The sequence below is a fragment of the Phyllobates terribilis genome, unplaced genomic scaffold (genome assembly GCF_046119375.1).
Source record: "Phyllobates terribilis strain yellow unplaced genomic scaffold, ASM4611937v1 Scaffold_2__4_contigs__length_985480577, whole genome shotgun sequence".
Lineage (NCBI taxonomy): Eukaryota > Metazoa > Chordata > Amphibia > Anura > Dendrobatidae > Phyllobates > Phyllobates terribilis.
The window spans coordinates 668,732,758-668,748,800 of record NW_027362762.1 but is presented as its reverse complement, the minus strand read 5'-3'; positions in this window follow the sequence as shown (position 1 = coordinate 668,748,800).

Genomic DNA, 16,043 nt, shown 5'->3' with positions numbered 1-16,043 from the left:
AATTAGCGTCACCATCCCGCTTCTCTGTCTTCTGAAACGGTCTCTGCTCACAATCAAAGCGGATGCATTGCAGGCGGAGCACGATGAGATGGAGCAAGGAGCCATACAGGGTGATTACACCCAGCCAAGCCTCATCTCATCCCAACGTGGATTGGGTGACAATGAGGACGAGGAGAAGGACAGGAGCTAGTTTCATGCACTATAGACGGTACTACCTGCACAGCTGTCATACCATCTATTCAGCGTGGATGGCCAGAGGACAGAGAGGAAGAGGAGAGCATGGTCAGTCATCTTCTTGGTGAGGACACGGAAGTCTTGCCTGTTAGTAGTCTGGCATGCATGGCTGACTTTATGTTACGCTGCCTTTCCCATGACCCTCGCATTCTCGAAATTTTGGGTGACAGTCATTACTGGTTGGTGACACTTCTAGACCCACGCTACAAGGACAACTTAATATCTCTTATTCCTGAGGCGGACAGGTCTACAAAAATGGGGCAGTACCAGAAGGCCCTTGTTGTGGAACTATTAAAAAAATTCCCATCTGAAAACGCTGGCGGCAGAGGGCACACTTCGTTGGACAACTAAGGAGTACAGGGGAGAGAGACACAACTTCAATCCAGCAGAGGCAGGGGAACACTGTCAAAGTTCTGGGAGAGTTTTCTCAGACCCTTCCATAGCACAGGCCCTGAGGCGTGGGGTACTCTCACAAGTAGTGCAAAGTTTGGGAAGATGCTGAGGGAGTACCTTGCCGACCGTACCAAAGTCCTCCGTGATTCCGCTGTGCCTTATAATTATTGGGTGACCAAGCTGGATGCGTGGAATGAACAAGCTCTCTATGCCTTGGAGGTCCTGGCCTGCCCTGTCGCCAGGGTGACCGTGGTCTGTGATGCAACACCCACATAATTTTTTTAAAGTGTGTTTATGATGCCCGTACAAGAAATTTTTTATACAGAAAGTTCATGTATACCCCCCAGGGGTAAATGTTTGTCAGCCCATACACTTGGGCATTACAAGTATAGGAGGTCCGCTCCTTTCTAATGGGAACATTTTTTTATGAGGCCCTCCTCCACGTCTCTTCCAAGGGTCATTGAAGTGCCTCCAAATTTTTGGTAGCCCTTGCATTCACTGCACAGGCCAGCACTATGGGAGACTCTCTCCTTTCTAATGGGAATTTGTCGTTACTGTGGCCCTGCTCTGTGTGTCTTTAAATTCTTAGTGGGGTTTTTCCTAAAATTGGTCAGCCGTTGGACTCACTGCATACCCTATAACTGTATAGCAGACTCTCTCCTTTCTAATTGGAACATGTCATACTTGTTAATGTGGCCCTGCTCCGTGTGTCTTTAAATTCTTAGTGGGATTTTTCCTAAAATTGGTTAGCCGTTGGACTCACTGCATACCCTATAACTGTAGAGCAGACTCTATCCTTTCTAATAGGAACATGTCGTACTGGTTACTGTGGCCCTGCTCTATGTGTCTTTAAATTCTTAGTGGGGTTTTTCCTAAAATTGGTCAGCCTTTGGACTCACTGCATACCCTATAACTGTATAGCAGACTCTCTCCTTTCTAATGGGAACATGTTGTACCTTGTTACTGTAGCCCTTCTCCGTGTGTCTTTAAATTCTTAGTGAGGTTTTTCCTAAAATTGGTCAGCCGTTGGACTCACTGCATACCCTATAACTGTATAGCAGACCCTCACCTTTCCAATTGGAACATGTCGTAACTTGTTACTGTGGCCCTGCTCTATGTGTCTTTAAATTCTTAGTGGGGTTTTTCCAAAATTTTGGCAGCCCTTGCAATCACAGCATGGACATTACCACTATAGGAGACCCGCTCCTTTATAATGGGAACATTTTTTTTACTGAGACTCTCCTCTATGTCTCTTCAAAGGGGTATTGGGTTGCGTCCAAATTTTTGGCAGCCCTTGCAGTCACTGGATACGCAATAACAGTATAGGAGACCCACCTGTTAATAATGGGAACAACAAAGCATAGCCGGCTGATGGCTCTCTAACAATAGCTAGAGCCGACTTCTGGCCTTTTAAGAATAGTAAGGGCCGTCTGATGTCCCTATAAAAATAGGCTTTATGACTTTCAGAGTCCCTCCATCATAAATGAAACAGGATGTGTCTGATGATGTGTCACACACCACATAGCCAGATAAGGTTGTAAAATGTTAAAATTACATTTCCCGGTGAATGCATTTGTTTAAAAAAATAATGTAAAAAAACAAACAAACCATAGGATCATTCTTTAGTATAAAAAAACACCAATGTAACCTCAATGTAATCACATTGTTCAGCTCCTGCACCTCCTCCTCCATCTCCGAAATGACCACATCAATCACAAGCTGACAGCATTGCAGCACTGCCTTGGCCAATCGGCAACAGGCTGTGCTGAAGATAACATGATTAATGCTTAATTGACAAACCGCCCAGCACTGCAGAGTTGCTGAAAGCTGTAACACAGCCTGATTTGTGGCTCTCACCGCTGAACATACAGCCAGGCATGGTCGTGTGTGACAATGGGTGGAACCTGGTGACGGAGAAATGACAGCCGGGGTACATATGGTTTCCCTCTATGCCAGTTCTTTCACCGAGCTAAAGAATATGGCTGTGGTGAAATACAATTTCCACTGAGAAGCTGTTTCAGATTGAAAAACATTGTGCCCACCAGAGGATTTGGTTCTGAGGGCTCACCTTTCTCCCCCACTCAAGAGCCCCATTGCAGCTTCAAAATTAGCGCTATCATGAACTCTACTGATGTAGAAGCCAGGGCACACCAGAGGATTCTCTTGTGGGACCGTCCAACCTTGTCGAGAAGCAGTCCTGGCTAAGAAAAGTGTGTGGGATGTTTCCCGGACACACTATGGCTGCTTTTTTACTGAGGAGGAAACACACGCAAACATGGGGAGAACATACAAAGTCCTTGCAGATGTTGTCCTTGCTGGGATTTAAAGCCAGGATCCCAGCGCTGCAAGGCTTCAGCGCTAACCACTGATCCAATGTGCTGCCGTTCACCCTCTGATATCTAACAGGCTGGAGAAACTTGCACCTACTGCCACTCTATCTTCAGCTCCTTTGTGAGAAAATGTATTTGTGCAGCCACTCAGTCTAGCAAATAAAATTCCTGAGAAGGAAATTGGGGATGGCTTCACTACAGGTACTGGGGGCAGTGCTAATACCATGGCGTCGTACCATTGTTTGCTGGAAATATTCCAGGCTGGTAGGAGGCAAGCAAATTCCCACAGAAATGTACCAGCAGTAATGTTCAGGCCACATTTCAAGTACAAGCAGCACTTCCTGGGAGAAATGACATGCAGGGTAGATACAGTTTCCCTCTATGCCAGTCCTTTCACTGAGCTAAATACAACTCTCAGCAAAAAAAGTTGTGGACTGGCTCCGTACCGTTCCTGGCCAAATTCACCTGTCCACGTGTTTGTGGTTAGGTGGTCCTTCCCAGTAAGTGCACTGGGGAGGGCACGGGTAATGTTGTGGGACCCGTGCTTGTGGAAGGCGGAGACGATACCGGGAAAAATAATAGCGGCTGGGGACCGAGTATGGATACCCGCTCGCCGCCGCCATAAGATTGTGGACAGCTTCCGCCATGAAGAGCTTAAAAGGCCATATTTCAAGTGCAAGCAGCTGCCCAGAAATCTGGCAGTTTAGTGTTGTGGTCTGTGGATGGGTGGCTGGCTGCATACTTGCGCTTGCATTTCAAGTAACAGAAAACTAAGCAGATGGTGGCCTCTATCATCATCATGGCCTCACCTCGGCACTATGAACTCTCCTGAAGGAGAAGCCAGGGCCCGCCGGAGGAGTCTCCGGTTCTCTGGTGGGCCCGTCCAACCCTGCCAAAAAGCAGCCCTGGCTAAGAAAAGTGTGGGGGAAGGTTCCCGGACACCCAATGGCTGCTTTTTTAATGTGGATCGGCCATGCTTATGCATGTTATTTCTCAAAACGCATTGCAGATCAGGCCATTGTTCAACTCTGTATTTAAGAAATTAAATGCGCAAAGAAAGATGTGTGTGTGTCAAAGCACAACCGACAAGTGCGAGTTGATGTAGAACGGGCTGCTATTGCTTCTGCAACAAGCTCAATTACAGGACTTCCTGGGAGAAATGACACGCAGGGTGGATACAGTTTCCCTCTATGCCAGTCCTTTCACCGAGCTAAATACAACTCTTAGCAAAAAAAATGGGAATGCCTCCGTACCGTCCCTGGCCACATTCACCTGTCCACGTGTTTGTGGTTAGGCGGTCCTTCCCAGTAAGTGCACTGGGGAGGGCACGGGTAATGTTGTGGGACCCGTGCTTGTGGAAGGCGGAGGCGATACCGGGAAATATAGTGGCGGCTGGGGACCGAGTATGGACACCCAGCCGCCGCCGGCATGAGGTTATGAAAAGCTTCCGCCTCCACGAGCCTAAAAGGCCACATTTCAAGTGCAAGCAGCTGTCAAAAATTTGGCAGTATAGTATTGCAGCCTGTGTGTTGGTGGGTGGCTGGCTGCATACTTGCGCTTGCATTCCAAGGAATGGGGTAGGGACAACTGAACGCTGCAGTGGGACAAGGACGTGGACGGTGATTGTTGCAAGTCTGCAACGACAGGTGCATGGCGGGAGGCATCTTCGCATGCGCCAAGGATCACTTATGGTGGGCACACTTTTAGGCAGTGACCTGGGAGTCAGAGATGCTTTCAGAGGTCTTCCCCATGCTGTTCCCATGTCTTTTCAGCACTGTATGCATGTGTCTGATGATGTGTCACACACCACATGGCCAGATAAGGTTGTAAAATGTTAAAATGACATTTCCTGGTGAATGCATTTGTCTTGGTTGAAAGCAATGCAAAAGTGCAAAAATGCATCAAAAAAGCTACGCGTTAACATAGCTCAAGGTGTGGAGGAGTATTTTTGTTTTTGGTTATTTATTTTGCCTTAAATACAAGTCATTACCCTGGAAAGGATGTCCCTGATATATTTCCCAGGAAAATCCATTTTGTTTTCTTTTCTGTATGTTTTATTGTGAGTCCGTAAAAGTGACGTAATACTCTGACCACGTTGTTGACGGCAGTGATCTGGGAGTCAGAGATGCATCCAGGGGTCTTCCCCATGCTATTCCCATGTCATTTGAGCACTGTTCCCATCGATTTGGGCAATTTTTAGGCCCTCTGCAGACCGCCGGGGGGAGCCGCCTGAAAAATGCTCGAGTTTCCCATAGACTTACATTGGGCTCGTTGCTTGGGTCGAGCACCCGAGTATTCCAATTTGCTCGACCCGAGCAACGAGTACCCGAGCATTTTAGTGCTCGCTCATCACTAATAGCAAAGGATGATTTCACAATGAATTGACCCCACCCTCAGTTTTACATTATGTACAATCTGAGTAAATGCTTTCTGTGCAAGTGGCGCCGAGTCAATGGCAAAGATGGGAATAGGTCCAGCTAAAGTACAGCAAGCAAGACCATGAGTTTTCACCATCTCAGCATCAACCATGCTGACCCTGTCTCCACTGTCAACAAACACAGAAATTTTTTCAGTTTTGCTCTCTACCACCACCTCTGCCGTCAGGACAAAGTGGGAACTGCAGTTTGGCCACAAATGCACGCCTTGTTTATCCAACTCCAGACTACGAGAGTTAAACGAGTCTCCTTTTGTTTCGAAATTGAAGGACAGGACCCAACAAAGTGTCCCTTTTTCCCACAAAAAAAACATACGCCTCGTTTCTTGTGAATCTCCGGGGAGATGTATGATGTAGAGACACCCCCTAACTGCATAGGTTCCTCCACCTCCCCCAGTACTGGTTCACCCCCAGTCTGCTCACTTGGCAAAGGTACACAACCCCGACAAGAAGGCACTGGAGAAGAAGGTTGCACCCGTCTATCCCGAAGGCTCCTATCCAGACGTATGGCCAAAGACATGGCAGCCTCCAAGGACTGAGGGGTATCATATACAGCCAAGGCATCTTTCAACCTTTCAGTAAGCCCCTCACAAAATTGACTTTTAAGGGCTGAGTCATTCCATTGGGAATCCGTTGCCCATCTCTGGAATTCTGAACTGTACGTTTCCACTGACTGAATCCCCTGCTGAAGGCGAAGTAGCTTAGACTCAGCCAAGGCGACTCGGTCAGGGTCATCATAGATGAAGGCAAGAGCTCTAAAAAAAACCTCCACAGACTGGAGACAAACTGAGTCCTGCGGTAATGAAAACGCCCATGACTGAGGATTGCCCTGCAGTAGAGAGATCACAATACCAACCTGTTGCTCCTCATTACCGGAGGAGTAGGTACGAAGTTTGAAGTACAATTTGCATGCCTTCTTAAACACAAAAAACTTGTCCCTACCTCCAGAAAACCTGTCTGGGAGGGCAACCTTGGGTTCAGACTGGACAGGTCTAGCAGCAGAAACCCCTACATTGGCGGCCTGTAACCGGTGATACTGCTGCTGAATTTCACAGTGGAGGTCATTCACCTCCAGAGACAGACAGCGGAACTGCTCTGTGAGCTCTGCAACTGATCCCATACAAAAGGGTGTAAGGAAAAAAAAGGTGCACGCCCAAAAACACACAAAGAAAAAAAAACAAAATGTCAATCTTGTGTCTTTTTAATTTTTTTTTCCAAACCATGCTCGGCCAGTTATAATGTCACGCCAAGTGTGAGTGCAACACAGAGGGGAAAGGGAAGGGAGCCCAGACACTAGGGAAAGGGGGAAGAGGTGACCTCCTAATCTGGACTAGCGTCACCCTGTCTCCCCCTAACGTCTCTATACTGCCTCCGCAGCTGTCGCCGAACGCATGCCTCACCCTACTATCCCTGACGTAAGGCTATAGCTGGTGGTGGAAGGATATGAGCACTAATCAACCTCTGCTAACACTCTAAAGACAAAAGGGGAAGACAACACAGGGGAACAACAAGTCAGCTTTAGAAGAACTCCAACAGGTCACACGACCTCAAAGACTTCAGAGAGGATGTGATGCTGCTTTAGCCAAGTTCCAAGTAGAAATGAGCATAACTGGCGATTTCCACCTAGACACACCAGGTATATATAGACCCAGACTAAAGGGAAGTAGTTGCTGGGTCTTAAACACAGCCTCCTATCTAGGCAGCTGTCTGCATTGCTAAACGTGGAGATCTCCTGCAAACCTCTGCAGGGCGACTGTCTGTCACCTCTGACACACCCGTGACAATTAATGACATTTATGGTATATCAGTACTATATGTCACATATGTCTGGTGAGTGTGGTCCAAAACAGCAGAATATGAGTTACACGTCTTTCATTGATCCTCTAAACCCTGGCCAAAAGTGGAGGAGAACACTAGTGTCTGTTATTCCTGAGAGACACAATCAATCTAGGGAGAATCGTGGCACTCCGATGTTAATAGCACTCCGATGAAAGATATTAGTGAATAGGGCTGCTCATATGGCTGTGATCTTCTCGGACCGAGAAGTCTGAACAAAATCACGGAGACATTTCCATTATTAATCCGATTACATTAGACAATGCAAATGTAGAACGAGCTAAAAAGCTTGTAAAAGAACTTCAACATGACGTTTCAAGGATGGAGCGAGACTGCCATCTACTGGCCAGAGACAGTCAAGCGGAACCAAAATATACAAAGGAAGTTGCAGGGAGGGCAGATTCAGAGGCTGGACCCGATCAGGTGACTTCCAGGAAGGAGTTCAGAGAGATAAGCGGCCAGCGCGCCAAACCTGAGGGGTCTTTGGCGCCAAGCAGCAGAGAGGAGCAGACGTGCTCCCTGCGTCCTGAGAAACCCCGCGTGACAGGCCAAATCCAGAGGCCTGAGAGGTGCTCCAGCCGGGCACCGGTAAAAGAGCTCCGGATCCCTCACAGTTGTGACTCGAGTGCTGTGCCTGCTGAGGATACTAGGAACCTGATCGCGGTGCTGAATGAGTTCGCGGAACCCGACGTCGGCCGCCGACAGACAAGGCCTGGACCCCCCTATCCAAGGCTCGAGAGACTGCCCCCAACAGCCAAGCAGAGAGGAGCTGCATATGTGAGCAGGGCTGTCATTTCCACTGCTCACCCACGGTACCTGGGACAATTGGGTTTAAGTACTCAGGTTGGGAGGGGGACGGTTGGGGCTAAAGTAGCACAACGTGATTTAATTGAATTCATCCGGAAAGAGACTCACGGCCTAGTGGGAATAACCGGTGACCCCCGCTAGGGCCAAATTCATGGTTAAAGAACTTGTGTGGTGTCTCTCATGCTTGAGGGCATCACCTTACTTTAAGAGACTGCGCCTTCCTTTAAGAGACTGCGCCTTATTTTAAGAGACTGCGCCTTACTTTGAGAAATTTCGTATTTTTTTGCTATTTAAAACCACTGTTCATTACCCTTGTTGCTAATCCCTTGTTTCAGTATACCTGTTGTATAAAACTGTTTACAAACATCTCTGACTGTTCTCGCCTTGTGTCTCTGTGCGTTGCATTCCAGTACCTGCTTTACATTTGGTGTAGTCGGCAGGATGCAACATTCAGATGCAGAGATGGCGGATCAGTCTCTGGCTGGGTCCGGCCGGAGCCATATACCCCTGGGGGCTATGCTCAGCCATCTTCCCAAGTTTACAGGGGATGGCATGTCACTTTGGGACTGGGCAGAAAGACTGAGAAGTATGCTACGTATGTATCTCCTTGACCCTCTAGCCCAGGCGGAGCTGGCCCTCCTAACCCTTGATGGAGAGGCCCGGCAGATTGTGATGTACCGCCCACCTGGGGACTGTGACACCGTGGATAAAGAGATAAAAATTCTAGAGGACATGCACGGTGACACTACAGATTTGGGACACTTGCGCTTACGGTTGTTTCAGCGGGTCCAAGGGGAAAATGAGACAGTAAATCAGTATGTTAATGCATTACAGGAAGTGACGGCCCATATCACTAAGAAAACTCGAGATGGGAACCGAGGACTGGGACCATTGGATGAGGTGTTGCGTGACCAACTGATTGCTGGCTTGAAAGACCCTTCCCTGAGGCAGATCCTGAAGGAGCGGCTGCGATTGAGCCCTGATATGGGCTTCCTGGAGGTAGGGGCTGAAGCTAGAGTCCTGGAGAGAGAAGTTCCTGTTCTCAAAGCCACAGTTAGAAGTCATGAGGCAATTGCTCCTGGATTCACCAACCAAGAGCCTGATTGGGTACGGGAAATACGTCAGGAAATTCGAGACATTCGGGGTGAGCTGAATTCTATTAGGAAGACTTCTACTGCCCCCTTGCCGACGGACCGTACTGCTCAATGCGGACGGAGACCAGAACGAGAAAGACGTTCCTATCCGGCCCCAGCACGACATGTACCCGACCTATCGGCAGAACGAGGACCGGAGTGCTGGACCTGCGGAGGTAGGGGGCATATCTCCAAAGACTGTCCCAACCGAGAAAGGAGGAGGAGGGGACAGCCGTTAAACTAAAATGCCCCACGGTTGTGGAGCATACCGTGGGGTCTCGAGCTTCAGAGAGTAGAAGAGGGAGCTCTGAAGACATTGTCTCCGAGAGGCCCATTATCTGGGCTGAATTCAATGGGCAGCAGATCCGCTGTTTGATGGACACCGGGTCTCAAGTGACCACTATGCCTGAGACGTACTTCCAAAGTCACTTTCCTGAAGTCGCTCGTTCCTGCCGGGAACCCACTGTCAAACTGGTGGCGGCTAATCAACTACCTATCCCAGTAGCGGGAGTAGTATGGATGTCCGTGCGGGCATGTGGAAAGGACCTTGGTCGAAAAGGGATTGTACTGACCACCGGGCCCGGAGGCGATGGGCCCATTGTAACCCTGGGCATGAATGTGCTGAAAGACGTCGGACAGTTCCTGGCTGAGCGCTGTAGCAAAAACAACTGGACCCGCGCCACTCGAGACCCAGCTAACAAGAGAGTGTTCCAGCACCTCGTGCGGGTCAGTCAGATTCAAAAGTTGCCCACTACCTCCCAGTACCTTGGTAAGGTATCGATACCGCCCGAAGCCACAATGACACTGCCGGTGGGACAGACTGTACTCACTTTGCCGGTGCTGGCACATGTGTCCTTAGAGGGCGTGGACATTCAAGTTGAACCAATGGAGGGAGAAGAAGCGCCCTCTGGACTCCTGATTGCTCGAACTCTGGCCACAGTGCGACACGGTCGAGTACCCGTGCGCTGCATCAATTTAAGTGGCACCAGTTTACAGTTGTTGCCCCGACAAGAGGTGGCGCGAGTGTGCGTAATGCTGGAGGCCCTTACTAGAGCTGACGCTATAGGGCTGGCACCTGTGGAAGGAAAACCATGGACCCTAGAGGTGTCCCTCAATAGCCAGGAACATGGAAGAGAACCGTTGGCTGGACACCACCTCCTGGAAGAAATAGAAGCTAACCTGACTGAGTTTTCTGCTGGAAAAGCAAGGCAGATCGAACAACTTCTACAGCGATATCAGGGACATGTTTGCACAGCATGAAGATTACTTCAGGTGCACTCGGGACATTCAGCACGAAATACCCACCGGAAATACTGCTCCCATCCGAGAGAGATATCGGCAGATCCCGCCTCAAATGTACCAGGAGGTGAAAGAGCTGTTGGCCCACATGTTACGGAACGGTGTGATCCGTGAAAGCCAGAGGCCCTGGGCGGCTCCGATCGTGCTGGTCCGAAAGAAGGACGGTACCCTGAGATTCTGCGTAGACTATCGGAAGCTGAATGCCTGTACAGTACGGGACTCCTATCCACTCCCCCGAATCGAAGAGTCTCTATCTGCACTAGGGAGCGCCAAATTCTTCTCCTCCCTCGACCTGGCCAGTGGCTATTGGCAGGTCCCAGTAGCTGAGAAGGATCGTCCGAAGACCGCTTTTGTTCTCCCTATGGGCCTGTTTGAGTTCAATAAAATGCCGTTCGGACTAACAAATGCGCCAGGAACCTTCCAACGGCTGATGGAGAGATGCTTGGGGGACCTCAACTTTGAAGCCACTTTAATATATCTGGACGATATAATTATCTATTCCGCAACGTTTGAGGATTATCTCCGCCAATTGGAACAAGTGTTAGAACGGCTACAAGGGACCGCCTGAAAATTAAGCCTCGCAAGTGTCGTCTCTTCAAACGAGAAATTGAATATCTGGGGCACACTGTGTCCAGTGCAGGGGTGCACCCCACTCCGGAGAAAGTAGCTGCCGTGCTGAAGTGGCCCACGCCCGCCAATCTAAGGGAACTAAGGGCATTCCTGGGGCTCGCTGGATACTACCGCAGATTCATTAAAGACTTCGCTAAGATTGCGAACCCGCTCAATGAATTGCTGAGAGGAACAGCCGGGGGAGCCAAGCGTCAGCCCATTCAGTGGGGCCCACGACAAGAAGAGGCATTCCGAGCATTGAAAATGGCGCTAACAGATGCCCCGATTCTGGCCTACGCTGACTTTTCGCAGCCGTTCATGTTGTACACTGATGGAAGCTTGCATGGGCTGGAAGCAGTGCTGGCTCAAGGAAAAGGAGGGAAAGAGCGAGTGATCGCGTATGCCAGCAGGTCACTCCGAGATACAGAGAAGAATCCGGACAACTACAGTTCGTTTAAGCTGGAGCTACTGGCACTGGTGTGGGCCATGACCGAGAAGTTTGCTGAGTACCTGTCAGGGTCAGAAGTGCAAGTGCGGACAGATAACAACCCTTTGGCCCACTTGGAGAACGCCAAACTGGGCGCGTTAGAACAGCGGTGGGTCGCAAGGATGTCCAAATTCCAGTATAAAATCGCCTATCGGTCCAAGGCCCTGAACACACATGCAGATGCCCAGTCCCGGGTCACTCAGGCGGGGCCGAAGAAGGACAGAGATGAGGAGCTCGAAGGCGACGAGATCCCGGATTTCAGCCAGTTCACCGCTGCTGTGATCGACGCCCAAGAGACCAGAGGGGAGCCGAGGCCCACTCAGATTCTGGGCCGTTCAAGAGACGAATGGATACATCTGCAGCAATCCGACCCGGAGCTAGCAAAGTTGAGAGAATGGGTCGCCCTTAATCAGAGACCCGACCAGGAAACCAGAGCCGCTTCACTTCCAACTACCCTACAAATCCTAGGCCAGTGGGAGAGGCTCCTCCTGAAGGACGGCTTGCTATGCCGAAGAATCCAGCTGTCCCGAGAGAGTTTGATGTTACCTGGCAAGTGGTAGTTCCAGGAGCGCTAGTAACACAGCTAGCCCAAGAAGCTCATAGAAGAGGTGCTCACTTCGGAGTAGAAAAGACCTTCCGGTGGTTGCAACGGCTGGTGTATTGGCCTCAACTGCGACAAGAAGTCGAGGGGGTCTGCCGAACATGTCGCCAGTGTGAGTTGAACAAGCCCCCGGAGCAAAGAGCACCCATTCAGACCATCCGAACTTCTGCCCCCTTGGAAGTCTTGATGATTGACTACTTGATGGTAGGAACTTCATACAATGGTTATGGACATTGTTTAGTCATGACTGATCACTTCATCAAGTTTGCAGTAGTGACGCCCACTAAAGATCAGATGGCAGAAGCCGCAGCCAAGGCCATCTGTCAAGATTTCATCCGGATTTATGGGTGCCCGAAGTGAATACATTCTGATCAGGGGGCCTGCTTCCAAGGACGAGTGATGGATGAGCTATACCGCATCTATGGGATCGACCATTCCCGGACAACGCCCTACCACCCGCAAGGTGAACGGTGCATGCGAGCGCTTTAACCGAACCCTGTTGCAAATGTTGCGAACACTGGAAGTGGACAAAAAGATGAAGTGGCCCGAATTCGTGTCCGAGCTGGTGTGGGTGTATAATAATCGAGTTCATGCAACCACCGGCTACACCCCCTACATGTTGCTGTTTGGAAGAAGTGGCCGAGAAATCACCGAACTGGAGCTAAACTCAGAAGACCCCGGTCCGGGCAGTAGCCCAAGTACCTGGATTCGAGAACACCAGCGTCGACTCCATACCGTGAGAAGACTGGTTGCTCAGAAGTTTCAGGAAGTAGAGCTGGTGAGGGCTAAACGATTTGGGAGTAAGCTGGACCATCGTTGGGAGGCAATACCATATCCGGTGGTGAAGAAGGTTCACCCAGACAACCCCGTCTATGAGGTTAGGCCCGAAGGGGATGACGCCGCGACATCCAGGGTGTTGCACCGTAATATGTTGCGACCTTGCTCCTCTGAAGCAGAAGTCTGTAACAGGGCTGGGCCCTCAGACGTGTTGGCTGAAGTGCCACATACAGGAACCTTGGGGGATGAAGAAGGGTGGGCCACAATGCAGTTGGGCCTGTCAGAACCGTTGGTGCCACTCCCGAGTGGAAGTCAGAATGAGTCAGGAAATGATTTGCAATCCCCAGTAGTTGATTCCTCGGATCTCCCGGAGTCTCCTCCGCAAGAAGAGCCCCGCAGAACTGAGCGGGCTAATGCCGGAATTCCTCCTAACCGGTATGCTCAGGAAGAATTTATCTGGTCTCGAATCCAACAGAAAACGTAGGAGTGTGCCCAACTCCTGTCTGAGCTTGCACTGCCTGGAAGGAGACATCAATTCTGCGAGGAGTCCACTCGCCCGAGGACTGGCGAGCAAAAAGGAGGGAGGAATGTAGAACGAGCTAAAAAGCTTGTAAAAGAACTTCAACATGACGTTTCAAGGATGGAGCGAGACTGCCATCTACTAGCTAGAGACAGTCAAGCGGAATCAAAATATACAAAGGAAGTTGCAGGGAGGGCAGATTCAGAGGCTGGACCCGATCAGGTGACTTCCAGGAAGGAGTTCAGAGAGATAAGAGGCCAGCGGCCAAACCTGAGGGGTCTTTGGCGCCAAGCAGCAGAGAGGAGCAGACGTGCTCCCTGCGTCCTGAGAAACCCCGCGTGACAGGCCAAATCCAGAGGCCTGAGAGGTGCTCCAGCCGGGCACCGGTAAAAGAGCTCCGGATCCCTCACAGTTGTGACTCGAGTGCTGTGCCTGCTGAGGATACTAGGAACCTGATCGCGGTGCTGAGTGAGTTCGCGGAACCCGTCGTCGGCCGCCGACAGACGAGGCCCGGACCTCCCTATCCAAGGCTCGAGAGACTGCCCCCAACAGCCAAGCAGAGAGGAGCTGCATATGTGAGCAGGGCTGTCACTTCCACTGCTCACCCACGGTACCGGGGACAATTGGGTTTAAGTACTCAGGTTGGGAGGGGGACGGTTGGGGCTAAAGTAGCACAACATGATTTAATTGAATTCATCCGGAAAGAGACTCATGGCCTAGCGTGAATAACCGGTGACCCCCGCTAGGGCTAAATTCACGGTTAAAGAACTTGTGTGGTGTCTCTCATGCTTGAGGGCATCACCTTACTTTAAGAGACTGCGCCTTATTTTAAGAGACTGCGCCTTCCTTTAAGAGATTGCGCCTTATTTTAAGAGACTGCACCTTATTTTAAGAGACTGCGCCTTACTTTGAGAAATTTCGTATTTTTCTGCTATTTAAAACCACTGTTCATTACCCTTGTTGCTAATCCCTTGTTTCAGTATACCTGTTGTATAAAACTGTTTACAAACATCTCTGACTGTTCTCGCCTTGTGTCTCTGTGCGTTGCATTCCAGTACCTGCTTTACACAAGTCTATGGGTCCGTGAAAAAATTGGAAATCATTCAGATGGCATCCAAGTTCTATTCTATTTTCACAGACTGTTAGATAAGAAAAGGTGGAGAAACTTTTCACATACGAGAAAAACTGACAAAAATTAGACTAAACCCTGATGAAACTCGGATGACACTGATGAAATTCTGATGACAATCGCTGGTGAAAGTCAGTTTGTTTTTCTCATATGTGAAGAAAGCTGTGTCTGAATGAGCCCTGAATGTGTCTCTCTTTCAGGTCTATGCACATGAACAAGATGGATTTGGTGGGGAGCATCCAGGGGTCTTAGCCGTCACATCCCCCTCACTGTTCACATAAAAAGACATCCTGTATTCCAATGAGATGTCTCACCCACCAGAGCTGTGGAGTCAGTAAGCCAACCTTACCAACGTCAACTATAATAATGAGTAATGATACATTTACTGCAATAAATAACAGTAAATATTCAGCAAGCTTTGAGTGAAATAATGCATACAACACAATATTGATAATATATCATTTGTAACATTTTTATTCTGCACTCGGAGTTGGAGTCGGTACACTCTTCTAATTCCAGCTCCACAGCCCTGCTTTAGGGTATGTGCACACGATGCAGAAATGCTCACAATTTTTTCCTGAGCATTTCTGCATCTCCCTGGCAGGAAAAAACGCATGCGGATTGTACATGCGGTTTCCTGCCAGGGACATGCGGAAATGAAGTGGTCTTCACTTTCATTTCCGCATGCGGGTTGACAAGCGCTTCCCAAGCGATTTTAGCATCACTTGGAAAGTGCTTGTCAACTTCACACTATATAAATCCATGCAAACAGCATGGATTTATATAGTGTGTGAATGTCAAAAAATAAAAAATAAATCTATACTTTACCCTCTGATGGCCCCCGGTGTCCTGCTTCGCTCGGTCCCGGCTGCCGGCAGTGAAGACTGAAGGACCTGCCGACGTCAGCGTCACGTGACCCGTCACATGACTCTGACGTCAGCGAAGGTCCTTCTTCATTCAACCGCGAAGTGCCGGGAACAAAGCAGGAGCGCTGCGCGGGCCGTCAGAAGGTGAGTATGTATATATTTTTTATTTTATTCTTTTTTTTTGAATGGTACCTGGGTCTGGATGAGAGTCCTCTCATCCACACCTGGGTACCATCCGCACATTAGACCGCATGGAATGCGCATCAACACATACAGTGATGCGGATTCCATGCGGTCTAATGCAAGTCAAAAAAGCAGCATTTCCGCAAAATTAATTGACATGCTGCGGAAAGCAGGCGGGAAGCAGCTGCGGATGGCGGGAAGACGGCGGGAAACGGTCCAAGATGTCGTCCGATGGCGGGAAACGGCTCCGGACGGCGGGAAACTTCGCCACAGGTAAATTCAAAAGTCTTTTTCAGGCACGCAGTACCCGGTGGTTGCGGGCACGAAATCCTGCGGTCTAATGCAAGTCAATGGCGCCAAAAAAGCAGCGTTTCCGCAAAATTAATTGACATGCTGCGGATTTTT